General features: G+C 38.7%; 1 long non-coding RNA gene across 1 annotated transcript in view; it reads right to left on the bottom strand.

Moving 5' to 3' along the window:
• LOC309960985 overlaps window positions 1-13,741 on the bottom strand; it is a 39,452-nt gene extending 25,711 nt beyond the window's left edge. The window contains exons 1-2 of the long non-coding RNA XR_014326157.1: window positions 13,641-13,741; window positions 10,448-10,533 (exon numbers count right to left, since the gene is read on the bottom strand). This is a non-coding gene — a long non-coding RNA (uncharacterized lncRNA). The remainder of the gene's footprint in view (window positions 1-10,447; window positions 10,534-13,640) is intronic.
• Between the last annotated feature and the right edge of the window lie 711 nt (window positions 13,742-14,452).

Below are 14,452 nucleotides of genomic sequence, written 5' to 3'. Positions count from 1 at the left end.
CGTGTCCCCTGCAAACGGCAGGCGGACTCTCAACCACTGCGCCACCAGGGCAGCCCAAGCACTTTTATATATGACCTAATTTTATCCTCACAAGGTAAATAATACTATCCCTCTTTTGCAGATGTGATGACTGAGATCCAGAGAAATTAATAACTTAACCCTGGTTAACTCCAAAGCCCTGAGCTTTACACCACACCTCCATGCTTCCAATTCTCTCACGCAGAGAGGATCAGGAAATAAAAGGCAGAACTGAGCTAGTGGATGGTTTCTAGCTCCTAAATCAAGCCTTTAGGTTTGTCTCTTGTGAGTGAATCCCCATGGTGCTGTGCTGGGTTATTAATGTTAAAACACAAATAGTTTACAGTGGGTGTTAGAACTGCAAAGAAAGCAAAATGTTCAACTACTTACTGGCTCTCATTTTATCTATTGATATTTATTGATTTTATCTATTATTTAACCAGCTTTTATTAATTGCTTCCTAGATGCACAGCACTACACTGGTCATTGTGAGAGATTCCCTGCTCTCCTGGAATTTAGCCTATTGTGGAGATAAGATATAAATGCTTGAGTCAGGCAACTAACAACTAAAGACATTAGGTACACTTAATTACTTAATTAGGTACACCAAAGAGTGAAACAGATCAGAAACACAATAGGATTTTAAAAGGAAGGGAATCATTAAAAACAAACAAACAGGGCTTCCCTGGTAGTGCAGTGGTTGAGAGTCCGCCTGCCGATGCAGGAGACACGGGTTCGTGCCCCAGTCTGGGAAGATCCCACATGCCGCGGAGCGGCTGGGCCCATGAGCCACGGACGCTGAGTCTGTGCGTCCGGAGCCTGTGCTCCGCAGCGGGAGAGGCCACAACAGTGAGAGGCCCGCGTACCGCAAAAAAACAAAACAAAAACCAAAATAAACAAACAAGCAAAAGCCGAAAAAACAAAAAAGGAAAAAAAAAAAGAAAAAAGGATGGAGGTACACATGGGCTGAGGGCACTGAAAAGAACTTGTGAAGAAGTAAGACTTAAACTAGGCTGTGAGGGGAAGGATTTGAAAAGGTTGGAGACAAAGGAAAAGGTCTTCTAGGCAAGTGGAACCACCTAAGGACTCCCAGAGAAAGTGACCTAGAATAGAGTCTCGAGGCGAAAGGAGTTGGAAAGGTAACAAGAGAGGGATTGTCATGTGCAAAAGCACAGAGGACTGTGACCAAAGATGTGTTTAGGGACCAAGTAGATCAGTGTGCCTAGACCCCAGACCAGAGTTGAGGATGTGGTAGGAAATGTGAATGAGAAGGTAGACCTTGTACCTGTAAGGAATTGGAAGCTACTGATGGCTTTTGGGTGGGGAAATATGTTCAAATTAATGTCTGGGTGTAATTGGTCCAGCTTTAAAACAGTGTTAGGTAAAACACTGTTTGTTTCATTCAATATACAAAATATATATACTGAGGGCCTAGTGTACTAATATACAAAAATGAATAGAACACATTTCCTACTCTTAAGAAATTTACAATCCAATGAGAGACCACCAATTACAAGATAATGTAAGTTGTTCCTCAATTTAATTTATGACATTATCTGTGGCAGGCATTGTTAGTTTTCTACTCAATATCCAAGCCTCTCTTTGTCATTAATAATATAATCCAATTTTGTTTGTAGGACTTTGTGCAAAGCCTTAGGCAATGGATCATTCTTGGCCTATGCCACTATTTCTCAACCTTTTTTTCATTATCATCCACCTCAGAGCATTTTTAGACACCTTTTCCCTAATCACCCCACTCATGAAATTTTAATACCATAAATATACTCTACGTCTGTTTATGTATTGTATGCGTACCTGTGCTACATACATAAAAAGAGTAATATCTTTTTTTCTGCCTCTCTTCCACACCAATAAACAATTCTCCCCCTTAGGGATTATCATCACCATCCCATCTACCCTCACCCCATCCCTACCCTAACTGCATTCCTCCCTTTGCTTCCCTGTCGGGAATGCATGGTCTAAGGCCATTATATAACAATTCTACTTCCTGTTTCCTCACCCTCCTCACAGCTGGCCTGGCCACGTAACCCAGTCCTAGCAATGACATGAAGGTTGATATCTGTTTAGGAGATCTCTGGGAAAATTCTTGCTTTCCTAGAAAAAGCAACAGCCATTGCCAGATCAGCTTCCTTTCCACCTCCACCCAATTCTACACCTCTCGATGGAGGCACAAGGCTCAAAGCTGCAGCAGCCATCTTGCAACTATGATGAAAGACACGAGAACTGCAAAGGCAGTATCACTGAGCCACTGAACCAGTGGCAGAACGCAGATCTCCAGACTTCTTATGTGGGAATCCAGATTTTTTGTAAGTGACCATTAGGTATTGTATAAGTTGCAGCTGAAACATTGCTAACTGATATGTTGTCTGTCTCATGAACCATAGCTTGTCTGACATGACCATGAATTATTGTTAAACCAAAGCCAGAGTGAAACACAAACAAAAGCAAAAACATGTGATCAGGAATATTACACAAGCAAACAGGAGATTTCACTCATGTTTAAAAGGAAAATGCTTTCCTTCACTAAACTAATCAACTTTTCAAATAATCGTAAAGTATTCCAACTAATATTTAGCATTTGAAACTAACAAACTTTAAGATACTTGATATTACTGTGTAGAAAAACGGTCATGAAAGGCTACGAGATAATTTTCCTACTTTATACCAAATGAATGATTTGCCTAGTAGGTATGTGTTTCAAAATATTTGAAAGTCAGTTATTTCTAAATTAAATATTTAAGATGCATAAGGAATATGTGCCTCTTAAAGGATCCCTTTGGGAATCTTTTGACATGTTAAAATTTTTTAGATAATCCTCTATATTCATCATTTGAATATTTTATATTTTACTTAAATTCTGATACTAGCTAAAGCTAATTCTCTCTTATTTTAAAAATATAAACCAAACCTATTTAATAACTCCAACATCTCTCATTAAAAGTGATTTTCAAGGTTCAAGATAAAAGAAACTCAAAATGCCTTTAAACCTAAAGATCTGCTAAATCTTAAAAGGTAAAATTTAATTATATGCTTAGGGCTTTCAAGCATTAGGTTTTCTTCAAAATATCAAAATTATTCTCACATCAAAATCATTTTACTAGTTTCACTATTAACCTCACACCATAAATTGACTTTCTTTTAATAAGGATTTTTTACCTTTTTTATTATAAAAGTAATATATGCAAATCACAGAAAATACATGAAAAATTAAAATCATTTTAAAATCATACATAATCTTATTATACACTAGATGATAACTTTTAACATATTGGTTTATCTACCTTCATATTCTGAACTCATGTATAAAAATATATAGGCCTTTTTAAACAAAAATATGTAATTTTGTACTCAAATTTTTTTCTCACGTATTAAATATTCTTCAAAAAATACCTTAGTGAATATTTAATAGGAATATAATTTATTTAATCATGCCTTTCATTTTAAATGATTTTTAGGTTTTTCTATTATAAAAAAAATCATTGTGTTGAAAAGCTTTGCTTTTATAATAAAACACTTACTGTTTTCTTAGGACTAATTCTTAGAAGCAGTCACAGTATATGAACATTTTAAGGCTATTGCTTCATACTGCCCAGTTACTTGCAACTTTTCTGAAAAGAAGCCTTTCTATAGCCATCTAAAGTAATTTAAAATAATAATTTAGAACAAAGCTTATTATGTGGTGAGCAGAAGGGTTCATTCAACTCTTTTTTCCTGACTGGTGATATTATTTATAAATTGTACTTCAGCCAATATTTTACAGGAAAAGGAAAAACTTGATAATAATTGAAAAGTTCTTGATCAAACTCTAAAAGACTATGAAGGCAAGTGAATTTGCTATGTTATTTATTCTGCATTTTAGTAATTAATTTGTTAAAGATCTAGCATTTAAGAATCGTTAAGCACTCTCAAAATTGGCAAAAGAAACAAGAAGTAATGATAATTGGTAGATAAAATAATGAGCTACATACCTGTTGAGAAATAAAACCAGTCATGACCAGATACATAAAGGAAGTAGCACCAACGTTTAAACTCCAAACAGCGTGAATGAATGTAGGAAAGAATTTTAAATATGATCACTTCAGCCCTCTAAAGAAAGGAATGGTAAATCAGAGGAAGCTTTAATATAATATAACTTCTTAAGGTTGGCTGGTCACAGGTCAGAAAAAAAAATTGAACATCAGCTTAAGCTAAACATGCTGGTGACTTTTTTCATGAGTACAATTGCACAATCTAGTTTCTAAACTGAAAACCACAAGAGTCTAGCCCCTGTTGGAAGAGAAACTTTTGTTTTTCCTTCCGTATCTATGTGTGTTGGGTCTTTCCTGGATGACATGTCAAATGGGTAGCCCTTGGGGAAATCCAAAACTCTTGGTTTGGGTTTTGAACTTTTGGTCCAAGTTTTACACAGAACTCCCCTGCCACCATGATAAAACTGTCCATGTATTTTCATGGCTCTAGAATTTAATAGAAACTTTGCCACAATCTACATCTTGAAATCACTTTTCCTGAGATGTAGAGGATGAAAGGAAAAAAAGATAGCTATGGGACTCAGAAAAGATACCATAGTTGCTTGCCCTTCATTAATTCAAGTGATCCATTTAAGCATCAGCGGTATTTCTCTTACATTAAGAAGCAATGTTTACTTTAAGCTCCTTTCTATAGATTCTGCACATTTTGAAGGGCAAGCACTAGCATGACGGTGTTTTTAATAAAAAGTTAAATACTCATAAATAAAATGTATACACGTATATTTAGGTTAAAAGGCATATGCCACATTTTGTTACAATGAACATGCATTGCTATTATATTTTTAAAGTCAACATTATTACAGATATTTCTCTGATATTACCAGATATTCTGTGTATAGGAAGAGTGACAGTATCATTTTAGTAAACGTAGGAAGTTGTGGTACTGTCAACATGTAAGGTTTTTCTGCCTTTTCCCCTCCTATTTCCTGTATATACGTCCAACACCCTCTTCTACTCCCTTATAACAGCCAGAGAAAGAGAGAGCGAGAAAGAAAGACCGTCATCGTAAATTACAGCAAGTTACTGTCCAAAGTTATTGGAGTTTGAGGAAAATCAGGTTTTATCCCCAAAAAGTATACCAAAGGAGATTTCTAGACCCTTTCAGGGTTTCTGCAGCTGATGACAGTGGTTTGACATCATTTAAATTTGAATCCAAATATATGGCTCTCCTTTTCCTTGTTAGAAGGACTAATCCCAGGCATTCTTATACTTCTCAATCATGGCTGAAATCATTTTCAGCTCCAGATTGGAACAAAGACAGGCAGGATTTTTTGTGGCAACTGAGAAAAAGATTTATGATAAGATATGTGTATTTAGAAGTGCTCAAGAAGGCAGAAGTTAGAATAGCACTGGTGAAAGCAAAGGAAAAGCAGGGATCCTGCCCAAAAGAAAGGAGCCTCTGAAAGAAAGGAAAAGCCTCAAGGAAGAGATACAAGATACATGCCAGTCAGTTCCCCACAACAGCAACTAGTTTGCTAGACATAATGTCGAAGCAGGGGAAGCAATCTCCAGGAGACAAGGGGCTGGAGAGTTTGCCACTGGTCTTTGGTGTACATGGAATATTTCTGTTTTGTGGGCTGTAACAGGATTCTATGATGCAGTGTTATTATTTAAATGCATTAAATGTATTAAAATACACTGAATACATTGAAAAATACATTGAATACATTGAACTGAAATTGGCAGGAGACCTAGTCATGGGTGTACAATAATTTAAATGGTTGTAGAAGTTGAGGCACACTAATTACTTGAATATATTTGTTACAGATTTTCCTTTTCTACCTCAAAGAAAGACGTATAATTCTTACACTATGCCAGACCAAGAGAAGCCTGACTCATATTTCACAAATTTTTTTTATCCAGTTGCACATACTTTTTCTCTGGAGAGTTGAAGACTGGGTGCATTTCCCCTCCCCATCCTGTATCTCCCCCACTCCATCAACATGACAGATTTGGGACAAATCTTCACACCCTGCCTGAGCCCCTATCACCATCTAAGTGGAAAGGAGATTAACAAAGGCATGAACTTTCAGCCAAAAAAACCCAGGTCCCCAAACTGCAAATCAAGTACCCGCTAACAGAAGATGGCCAACTGGGCTTCTGTGGTCTAAAGGCTACACAGGAAAAGTACTATCTCCAAAGTCATCAGGGCCCAAACAGATGTTCAGCTTCAGATAGGAAAACCAGCATTTTACACTCAGAAGCGATCACATGACACACAGGCCTTTCCCCTCTAAAAGCAGCCTGGCTGTGTATCCAATACTGAATACCACTCACTACACTCTGGGGTTAGCCAGACTGGTATTTACAAACTGCCTGCATTTCTTGTGCCAAGTAGGTACCACATGACAGTAAATAAGACATTAAATAGAACCTTAGAGATGTTTTCCCAGATGGCTACTGATCCTGGCTTCACATAAGAGAATTCAGAATTAAGGACGTAGAACATTAGTCATATATACTCTGAAGAGAACAAGCTCCAGCTCCGCATGTTTACCGAACTTGAGGATCCAGTGCTATAAAATAACACATGTACCTGCCATGTTGTCCTCATTTTAGCCATCAGCTGGAGAGTCAACTTTTCTCTTTAGCAGCTAAATCCAACATCAACAATAACCAGCACTTTCTCAATTTCTGCAATGCCCTCTCTGCTATACTGACAGCCTCTCAGGCGGGATTTCTTAATATGAGGCCTCTGGACTACAGATTGTCCATGGATACACTCTAGAGGATCCCTGAATCTCCTAAAAGTGTATGACAAATGTGCATGTTCTTGTACGTGTTCTTTTTCTTGGGGATACGGTCTTTGGTTCTCATCAGATTCTCAAAGGAATTTATGACCAAAAAAGTGATTAGGAAATACTGCTCTAAAGTGTAAGCCAATTAGTCCATGAAACACCCTGTAAAGTAGGGAAAAGGACAGTCAGCAGGCAAGGCAGAAGGAGGTCTGACTTCAGGTGCCAGACTTCAGGTGCCAGACCCTTGCATATCCAACAGACCCTGACTCCAAGGCTAAGGGTTGTTGATTTGTCCTTGTTTTATCATGTCATGTCCCAGGAGACTACTGCCCCGACAGGGAATGTGAAATCCTTTTTAAAGTTAAACAATTTTCAGTGTAAAGTTGAAAGAACCCAAGATGTTAAAGGCGATTTGAGAGCTTATTACTGTCACTAAAGTTCTAAAGCCAGGTGAAGTCGATAATCTCAGTACCATGGCTTCTGCTACTGCGATGTCATTTACTTTCAATCTGTTTATTTTGCGATACGTACACTGTTGTTATGGCACACGTCTGATTGTTATTACTACTTTGAGTGCTACAGTTCTGTATATAAAATACTGCATTTCATTAAAAATGAGGCTTTCTTTCCTTCTTTAATGTGATGTTATCATACACTAAGGCCCGAATGTTTTCTGAACATGGCACCGCATATCCTACTCAGGTTTATTGTTGATTACCACCTCCCAATGATTTGAAATAGAATATTCATGGGTCCTAGACTCTCCCTTTAACCATTTTTCTCTGTGCTTCCCCTTGTAGTTCCCCTGTTCACAGTTACTTTCAGCTGGTCCAAATGCCTGACAAAACTTACTTAACTACAGAAGGGAATTTTATGGCACAAACTATATTCCCCTTGAAGGAGTATCATAAGAAGAGTCTCCAGTTTTTAGTTTGTTTCTATAGATTTAACAGAATAACTTGTCCCTTCTGGGCTTTCTCTGTTGTCCTACCTCTTTTATATCATAAGCCCTTCGATCCTAAACCTCAAGGTAACAGGTTCACCCCCGACACACACAGGTAAACACACTGAGATTCGAGAGCGCATGATTTAGAAGAATCATTTTCTTTCTGCTTGGAGCCCTATTGTTTTGGGATCTAAATGGAACTATTTTCACATCCATGTGGTTCACCTCTGAGATCAGCATCTCCCTGTCTCTTCCCAAGAAATGTTGTCTCCTCTCTCTCCGGCCTTCGACGGTAGCTTTTCTCTGGTAGCTCTTTCTCAATCTCCACCGACTGCGTTAGCAAATCCTCCGTAGGCAGCCAGTCACTTCTTTCTTCCTGAGCTGCCCTAACGAAACCTACTTAGCATTCACCACTCCAGACTGCCTAGATCCTAACTCCCTTTACAATACCCTGCCCTGCCCAGGGTTCACAGTACACATCTGCATGTCAAAAGCAAGCCCCATCTGGTCCACAAATCTTCCCCTTAAATATTAAAACTACTTAAGACCACTTATTTACAGGCTTTCTCCATAGTTTTTAATGCACACACACCACTTCTACAATACATGAAGTAAAAAAAAATTCTACTATTTCACCATTCTACCACACCAAATGCTTTATTTTTTTATGCTCACATTTAAACCTCATTCATAACGAAACCAGAATGTAAGTGAAAATTGTAATCCTGATTTTCTAATTTAACACCGTATCAAATATATTTTCATAACTACTGTTAATTATGACCTTTAATGACCGTAAAATATTCCACACAGTTAGTGCTGCCAGATCGCTTTTGCTTAATATTTAGGTTATTTTCAGATTTTTCTGTTATAATAACAATACAGTGAACATGTTCATGCATGTTATTTTTTTTCCTTCTTTGAATTATTTATTTAGAATAAATTCCCAGAGGTAGAATTAATGGATCAAAGTGTATGAGCATTTCATTTTTTTAAAAAATTTTTTGTATTGTGACCACACTGTGCAGCATGCAGGATGGTTCCCCAACCAGGGATCGAACCCAGGCCTCTGCTGTGAAGGCTCTGAATCCTAACCACTAGGCCACCAAGGAACTCCCTGGTATGAGCATTTTAATGGCTCTTGACACATTTTGCCAAGTTGCCATGATTGTATTTTACACATTTCCTCGGTGTTATTCTGGTAAATGTTTATTCAACAGGCTTTCCTCAAAAAAAAATAAAAAATTGTGGAGAGCCTGGTTGACAGTGTTTGCCAATTTTTGTGGTGTAAATACTCATGCCATGGCCAGTTTCACTGAATACAAAGTTGGAAAGAGATACTTAATAGCACATCATTGTATAATATTCCTATCACACAGATAAATTGGAGTAGATAACTTCAAAAGCACAGATGACAGTAAAAATATGGTAAATAATCAGGAGTAATGAGTGTTGAGTATTACCTTTATGTTTAATATAATTTACTTAACTGTGGTTTACAGAATTTAATTTTCTTTTTTTTTGCGGTACACGGGCCTCTCACTGTTGTGGCCTCTCGCGTTGTGGAGCACAGGCTCCGGACGCGCAGGCTCAGTGGCCATGGCTCACGGGCCCAGCCGCTCCGTGGCATGTGGGATCTTTCCGGACCGGGGCACGAACCCGTGTCCCCTGCATCGGCAGGCGGACTCTCAACCACTGCGCCACCAGGGAAGCCCAGAATTTAATTTTTAATAGTGACTGTGTTTAACAACTGGCTTGTAAAATTTCTGGAAATATCACAATCAGCTCTTGTAAGCAAGTGCAGTCTCCCGCACACCACAGTGTGTATCTCACTTGATATTTTGCAAAAGCACGTCTTTTTTTTTTTTTTTTTTCCATTGGAGCCATTGAAAATTCACCTGATTCTCTCTGTGCCACAAGCAATAACCATGCTTTTAGGTTAGCAGATTATGATAATGCATAATGAATAAAACAAAAAGATGGAGCAGGAGGTCTATCTGGGTCAATTCATTCTGCCCACCCTCCTCCAATATGGATAATGCTCTCTTCATGCACTCATCTTACTAGTGTCTTTCCATGGGTCACCTATTAAAAACTACTCAATCATTTATTTTCTCAAACAATGACGGAATGGATGATTATACATAGTTCTCATGGGAAATGACATGAAAACCATATTCATGTTAGCTAACCACTCTCTTTGTTGGTTTTCTTTTCTATGAAATGGGGAAGAGGTCACTGCTGACTGCAGATTTACAAGAAACTAAGTTTAGTGATAAGAAGGCTTCAACTTATGATCTAAGAAATTGAGCATTCTGTAATGCTTTGAAATTTTATTCCAAAAGTAATTCATCAGTATTCTGTTTTACTGGAAAAGAGAAATGGGAGAGTAAGTTGGTACTTTCTCACGTGAAAGCAAATTCCTTTCTTTGGGTTTTCCCTGAGTGAGACTGAACTGCCTCTACATGTCTATAACACTTCAGAATTTTTTAAGTGGTGCCCTACATTTGCATGTTAAAATGTAAAAATGGTTGACAAAGACTCTAAACATGCTCATATCCTTGACCAAATCATCCCACTCCCAGAAATTCTCCTAAGAAATAAATTCAAAACAAAGGAAAATGCTTTTGTGTGACGATATTATTCACAATAGAGGGAAGATCACTTTACCCCATTTCAACACTTACTCAACTTACCATCTCAGTGCTGGGGGCCCTGGTAAGAGAGCTCTGGATCAATGGCTCCCAAAAGTTCACCCACAGAACAACAGTCTCCAAGTCACCTGGGGGAAAAAAATTGTATTTTTATCACACAGATTCCTGGACCCCACTCCAGGGTTGGGGTGTGAGGCATGAGAATTGCTATTTTTGAAAAACTTCCCAAAGGGTTTTCATGTCCAGCCAGCTTGAGGAACTATGATTCCAGGCCAGAACCAGACAAATCAAACTGTCTCTGAACAATGGTCCAAATCCGGGAACAGTATGACAACTTCTTATGTGAGGCATCAAGAAGTTGCTTGGGGCATTCAAGCAGCTGTTGGAGTCAAATGACTTAAGAGCCTCAGCGGAGGAGCCTTAATTCTGGCACCTTCCATGGCCCTCTATTCACCCTTTCCACCTCTGACCGCCCCACCCCTTCACTGCCCAGCCCAGCACTCAATACTGCCAGGCTGCCTTCCAGCACAATCCACTTTGGCATCCCATCCTGACTTGTGTCCGCCCGTTTCCATACACAAAGCCCCCAAAATTTCCTCCCTTAGGATATTAGTGGGGATCTAGAAAGAAAAACAGTATTATGATTTGACCAAAGTAATCTGCATGTATAATTGAGAATCCCCTGCATAACGAACATACCGGCCATATTTGCATTTTTAAAGGGCACTTACTAACTCAAAAGAATCTCTGATCTGGAGAGCGGTACAGGAAAGCCGGATGCTTTTTAATGTTGGCTTTCATCCAGACCCAAGCATCGAGAACTCAAACAAGCACTCTGGGCACTCATTGTCAAAATGGTCCCAATTCCTAAATAGAAGTGGATTTTTAGCTGTGCCTTGTTAGCACTAAAATTAAAAGGTATCATAAAATAAATAATTTAATTTAAACTGGCCAAGGAAGAAGAGTCACCCACTTGCCTCTAATTCCAAGTACTCTATAATACCACCCCGTGCATTCAGAGAGCATCAGCCCCAGATGCCCACAAATAACACAGCAGTCACTCAGAGAGTTGTCCTTTAAGTATGAGAATTTGCTATGGAAAGGCTTAAAAAAATCAGTTCCTAATCTTGTTTCCCTTTTATCATATTCATTATCGCTATAAAACATCTAACCCTGTACTTAGTCTATTCTTGGTGCTCAAAAAATATTAATTCCCAGCCTCTACTTATCACCCCCACTTTCCTTTTAAAGGAATACTGGCATTTAAAAAGTTACCTTAGAGAGATCTTGTTCTCGAGCCAGGGACCATGCCATCCTCATTCTAGTGTCCCCAGCCTTGATAAGAATCATAATAGCTACATTTACTGAGAGTTTATTTTATTCCAGACACTAGGCTAAATGCTTTACATATTTTTATCTCTTTTATCCCTACAACAACCCTCTGAAGTAGATATTTTCATTTATTGTTAGAGCTACTTTACAGAATTTTTTTTAATATGAGGATTGAAGAAGTTGAATAACATGTCCGAGGTTCTCATGAATCAGAAGCAACAGCACCAGGATTCTGGGTTTGTATTCACCATACTGTGCTTTTGCTGTTATGTGGATGCAGATATTTCAGAGTCCAGGAAAAAAAAGTGCTCGGAATCATTAGGAAAAGGGCAGCAGCATATCCACAACATCTCATTCAGACATGCAAAGGGAGTAGTGTATAGTCCATGGGATTTGGGATCTGACTTTTGAAGAATGGAGACTTGCTTGTAACTGGTCAACCAACTTGTCCTCCCAAGAGGAAGACCACTTGAATTATCAGATGATTGAAGGGCCTCCTTAACAAGTAGTAACCAGAAATGGAGGTCTTACAGGTACCTTAAACCACACAAACCTTTCTCTGCATAAATAATGTACTCGGGGAAAACAGTAGAGGGAGGGCAAGTGGAGGATCACAGATGCGGAGATGCAAGAAACAGCTCCAGGCATGAAGGGGCAAGGATCTCATGTGGAATTCTGTGGGAGCTGCGAGAGCTGAGAAAGAGGCGCCCAAAGGCATAAGAAGACTAGACAACCACGGAATGGTGTAGTCTTTTCTCTTCAGCAGCCCCTCAAGGTCCCCCATAACCTGTCTACACCTTAATTTTCCAAGCTTATTTCCTGCCAATGTGTAAAACAAACTTTCATCTCTTCTCAGGTCAATTTCCTCAGCTGGGCTGGTCATCTTCTAGTCAGTCTCACTTTTGTACCTTTGCCCACACAGTCCATCCAGTGTGAATCAACCTTCTCCTTCTCCATCTGCTAAAATCTCTTATCTTTCCATGGCCTATGTCTTTCGACTACTCCAGCTTACCCACAAATCTCGTTCTCAGAACTCCTATAACTCTTACAGCCTGTGGCCATGCCATCCATCCCTTAATTCCCATCTTGCACTGCTTCCTGAATTTTAGTTCTGACCACATCTACTGGATCCTTCAAAATAGAGAATTCTTTACATTTCTCTTATATCCTTCATGGCACCAGCTTAGAATCAATAAGTGATTATCAACTACTTGTTGTTTACTTGAATAATTCAATGCCAGCTTTAATTTAATAAAGAACCCCAAACCAGTGATTTCCCAAACTTTATTTAGTTACAACTCAGGCTACCAACTGGTACCTCACAGCATGTCTCCAAATCAAACCACCTCAAAAACTAAATTTAATTTAATTTAAAAATATGTACTTATATATCAAATATCACTTTTAGAAAAAGAAGACTTTAGCATTGGGAATAGGTGAAACCCACAAGCTAGGAATTCCAGATATGAATTGACATCATTTGGATTTTTGCTCTGTTTCTTTTTTGAATTAGAAAATTTTAAAACTCATATTTGCACAACTTAGAGGATCTTTGGATTTACTTCATCAAACACTGGGTGATATTTAAACTACCCAAATATTTGAGCTCAGTCATTGCCAATCAAAAGCATATGAATTCTCTAGGAGAATATCTGGAAAACCAAAAAGCCAACTATGATAACTTTTAATGTTTCAAAAACTATATGTACCTTGTTAGACTTGGGCAGGGGTGGGGGGTAGTTGGATATCAGAGCAATTCCCCTTGCCCACGTAATGTGGTTCCACACTTCACAACAGGTAGAACAGGGAAATCACTATGTTGAGCCTATTGTAAAAGCTAAATAAAGTCAGAGAGATTTCTTTTAACACCGAAGAAATATTTTTAAAGAAGCAAAACTCTTACCTGTTGTAGAATGACGAAGAAATTTCTTGACACCAAAATGACTGACTCCACAAGTCCAATTTGTTCGGCGCAGGTAAGTAAAAACAAAAGCCGCCCAAGCCCTTTCACTGCTATGATTTCCTTCTAGGATCAATCTTTTCTTCCTCCCCAAGAATATAACTGTTTCACATTGGAAGAGCTAAAATTTTGAGAGTTGGGCTGGTGTAGAATCCAACCCAAGATGGTTGGGTTTAGTGTGCGTGGTGACTGAGGCAGCAGAAACAATCCAAATGTGACAAAAGAGATTAGCAAGTTCCTGTACATAAGTCAATTTCCTGTAGCTGGCTTCTCCGAAGAGAAGGTTTCATTTGATGTGTGTGTATGTGTGTGCACGTGCATTTCCCTCCATGACACTATGAAAACTTCCCCAGATAAGAGACAGAATAAGGCCTTTGCTGCATGGCTGAATTTGTGTTGAATTTATCAGCTCTCTAGGGACCATTTCCCTCTCCCTTTTCCCCCATTTCTCACCAGCCAATCACCTATGAAAAACTGTGGAAAGGAAGAGTGAAAAACCAAGATGATTCCTTAAGGAAGTGAAATAAACCAAGAAAAAAAAAAGGCCACTCCACAGATTGGTCTTGGTTAATTTAAGCTTAGGAAAAAGCACCTTAGATCTTCATGTCAGCTTGGTGAACATACTGACTATGGAGGGAAAATGGTAAGTGGGCGGTTCACTTTGTTTTATTAATAACTATGACATAACAATTTGGAAAAGACAGACTCAGCCCTAGCGCTCAAGCAGCTCCGCCACGCATTTACCCTTTGATGGA

This window comes from Leucopleurus acutus (genome assembly GCF_964270905.1).
Source record: "Leucopleurus acutus genome assembly, chromosome: 4".
In the NCBI taxonomy this organism is placed as follows: domain Eukaryota; kingdom Metazoa; phylum Chordata; class Mammalia; order Artiodactyla; family Delphinidae; genus Leucopleurus; species Leucopleurus acutus.
This window is presented reverse-complemented; position numbering and strand designations above follow the sequence as displayed.